The sequence below is a fragment of the Equus przewalskii genome, chromosome X (assembly GCF_037783145.1).
Source record: "Equus przewalskii isolate Varuska chromosome X, EquPr2, whole genome shotgun sequence".
Lineage (NCBI taxonomy): Eukaryota > Metazoa > Chordata > Mammalia > Perissodactyla > Equidae > Equus > Equus przewalskii.
Genome location: NC_091863.1, coordinates 55695992 through 55699772, shown reverse-complemented (window position 1 = coordinate 55699772; position 3781 = coordinate 55695992). Strand labels below are relative to the sequence as shown.

At 50.0% G+C, this 3781-nt stretch overlaps 1 long non-coding RNA gene across 1 annotated transcript; it reads left to right on the top strand.

Moving 5' to 3' along the window:
- Positions 1-689: 689 nt before the first annotated feature.
- On the top strand, positions 690-3781 carry LOC139081051 (uncharacterized). The gene is made up of 2 exons (XR_011536004.1): positions 690-781; positions 3628-3781. It is a non-coding gene; the product is annotated as an uncharacterized lncRNA (long non-coding RNA).

The following is a 3781-nucleotide window of genomic DNA, read 5'->3' as shown; positions in this document are numbered from 1 at the left end:
GCCTGGTCCTGGTCTCTTTGAATCTGCTGTGTACTTGTTGCATGACCTTGTGTAAGGCAGTTAACCTCTGTGAGCCTTGGTTCCTGCGACTGGTAAAGGAGAGCAGTAACTTTTCGCTTGTTGTGGGGAAAGTGCCCAGCACAAAGTAGGTATTCACGAAGCCATTACTTCCCTCGAAAGGGGAGCTGGGAAGGCTTGCCTCTGAGAGCAGTGCAGCTGGGCTGTGAGAGGAGCTCTCTGCTTGGGGACTTGCCATGCCCTCAACATGCCCTGGTGTCGTGTTTCTGTCCCTTCCCTCCACACCTTCAAAGGCCTAGACTGGCCAAGGTCCCTCCTGCTGTGTCGTCCTCACTCTGCCCTTCTTGGCTAATTTGAACAGAGCATCCCGCAAGGGCCCTTAGGCTCTTTAAGCTCAGAGCAGATGGCTGGGAAGCCAGTTCTCTGGGACATACAGTTCCTGACTCAGAGCTGGGCAGGGGGCCAAGGCCTTCGAAGGGCTGTAGAAAATTGTAACCCTCATGTCTCCCTCAAGAGCTTGTAGTCTTTACTCTCTGTCTCTTTTAGTGCCAAAGAAGAAGGGAAAAGGACCACAAAAGTTAATATTAGGTGCCACCTGGAGTCCCTTCTTGGGCTGGCACCTGGGAGGAGTCTTGACTTCAGCTTTTGGGAGAGGTGCCCATGCTGTGTAGGGAGGGTTTCTCTTCTGCTGCAGGAGGAGGGAGAGGAAGCTGAGGAGAAACTCACAGGGAGCTCCTAAAAATGCCCTTGACCTGGGAAACAAGTAGGTACAGGGCATCTGGAGAGTCCACTGATACTAGTCACTGGCTGGAGCGTGTCCATCTCACAGCCAAGTATGGGTGGCTTTGTCCCAGCACAAGATTTTAGAAGGGAAGAGAAAAGGAATGGCCCATTCCTGGGCATAACTCAGATTCCTCTGCACTATTTCCAGGTCTGTCTTGAGGCAGGTTCAAGAGAGAGACAGGGGCAATGCTCGCAAGAAGAATGGCTGGAATAGGCATGCTTGGACCTATCCCCTTCCCTAGTTCCGGGTTCTCATTATTGCTTTGGATCTATCAGTCCCACCCATGGCCTCATTCTGGTTTGCCAACATGGTGCCCATTGCTCCCCTTCAGGATTAGTAAATTGACAAATTCATCCATCCATCCATCCAACAAATATTTACTTGTCAGCTACTATGTGTAGGTACTGTGCTAAGTTCTGTGAAGCTGTAATTGTGAAAAAGATCCATCCTTTGCAGAGCTCACATGATCATGGGGGAGCTAGAGAGGTAACCAGGTAGCCACATTCCATGGACTAAATCCAATGATAAAAACAGGGTGTGTCACATCGTATCACAGAAGACCACTGTTGGGAAGGATCATGGAAGATCCCTGGAAGAAGGGCAACCTGAGCTGAGAACCGAGGAGTGAGTAGGAGATAGTGAGACAACAAGGAAGGGAAGAAAGTCCAGGCAGAGGAAACAGCTTGAGAGACAGCCTAGAGGCAAGATTTGAGTAAGTGGAAGTGGTTCAGCTTGAGAAGAGTGGTATGTGTGTGTGTGTGTGTGTGTGTATAGGGGCCAGAAAGAAGTGAGACATGAGGTAGGAGAAACAGCCAGAGGCCAGATCAGAATTACCTTCTAAGCCATGGTAAGGAGGCAAGACTTGATTTTGACCGCAAAGAGGAGGCTTTGAAGGGTTTAGACAGGCCATGGCATGATCAGATTGGTGTTTCTGAAAGATCACTCTGGTTACTGGGTGAGGAGACAGTGGGGAGCAGGCACAAATAACAGCAGGAAGAAAGTCAGGAGTCTACTGCAGTCAGCCCAGTGAGAGACGATGGTGGCGTGGACCAGAATGGCAGCAGTGGAGATGGAAAGAAGTGTTTGGGTTTGGGATATATTTTGGAGGTAGAACCAAGAGGACTTCCTGGTGGATTGGAAAGATGCCTCCCAGTTTCTGACTTGAACAACTGGGGGGTTGGTAGTGCTGTTCATGGAGATGGGGAATATTGAGGGAAGAAGTCAAGGGGAGGGTGGAAGATGAGTTCAGTGCCATGTTGATTTCGAGCTTCCAGGAAGAATGTCCTGGAGCCAGTTGGCCATCTAGGTCTGAAACCCAGGAGAGAGGATGAGGCTAGAGACGGAACTGTGAGGTCTTGGAAGGGGCCAAAGCATCCCGAAGGGAGTGGAAGATGCCACATTTTGTGCAGCAGCACTGTCCTGTCAAAGAATTCCCTACCCTTTGGTGCCTGCTTCAGCCCAAACCCTGGGAGACAGGTTTAGAAGGAACTCCTTGAAGACTTTGCAATTTAGTGCAAAGACCCTGTGGATAACTCTAACTCTTAGTTCCCTCTTTCCCCTCAGTTTCTGTCACTCCCACAGCATCTTGGGCTAACTTGACTAGTTTCCAACCAGAATTTATCCAGCCCAGGGACCAGGCCAGCAGCTGCCATTCTTAGGAAATTTGGTTTCCGGCTCCCCCTGCTGGCAGAGCTGGAGATGACTCACGGCTGGGCCGCAGAGCTGGAGCGCACCCTCCTGCCTGCTTTCCCTGGAACAGACCCCTCTCGCCCCAGAAGAGGGGATTAAGACCTCAGTCTCAGTCCCTTCTCCACCCCACCTCAAAAAATCCACCCACTTTAGAACCCTGGCTAGAAATAGGGGGAGAAAAGCCTAATTAGGTATCTGAGAATCACTAAATTCTTTCCGTTTCCAAACCACTTTTTTTTTTTCTGCCCAAACCCACTCTCAATCTCCTTGCCCGTCAAGACTTCATTTGGTTATTTATACTTGTCTCCAAAAACACTCTCTCCCATTCTCAGTCCCCAAGAGCAGCATTTTCCTGACACCCAGTTGGCCTCCCTCCTCCTCAAATGCAGGGAAGCCATGGTCTGTACTGGAAAGAGCACTGGGCTGGGAGTTAAGGAACCTAGGTTCAAGTCCTGTTTCTGCCACTGATTCAGGGTATAACCTTGAACCAGTCACTTCCTTCTTTCCCCAGTGGCAGTTCCCTCATCTGTGACATTGGACTGGACTCCAAAAAACTGTTCTAGGGGCCGGCCCGGTGGCGCAGTGGTTAAGTTTGCGTGTTCTGCTTCGGTGGCCTGGGGTTCACCGGTTTGGATCCCGGGTAGAGACCCACGTACCACTTGTCAGCCATGCTGTGGCAGGCGTCCCACATATAAAGTGGAGGAAGATGGGCAAGGATGTTAGCTCAGGGCCAACCTTCCTCAGTAAAAAGAGGAGGGTTGGCAGCAGATGTTAGCTCAGGGCTAATCTTCCTCAAAAAAAACACAACCGTTCCAACTCTAGTATTCTAGCCTTTGCTCCATTCACCTTAGCCTTTTTAGTTCTTCACATGCATCAAGCTCTCTCCTGCCTCAGGGCCTTTGGTCATGCTCTTCCCTCTGCCTAAAATGCTCTTCCCTTCCCTTCTCTTTTTTGTTTAAACTCCTCCTTATCCTTCAGATCTCAGCTCAAATGCTGCTTCCTCAGAGAAACCTGTCTCAGCCCCTGCAGACTGGGTCAGGTACCTCATCACAGGCTCTCGAAACTCCCGGAGTTTGCCTTCTGTGCCCTCATCATGGTTTGTAATTTTCCACATGCTTGTGTGATTATTGTTTCAGGTCTCCCCCCTCCCGCATCAAGCTGTAAACTCCTGGACAGCAAGGACCTGTCTGTCTGTTTTACTCACCACTGTACCCCAGCATCCAGATCCTTGCCTGGACATCTTGTAAAGGCTCGACACTTATTTATTGAACAAATGAATAAGTAAATGGA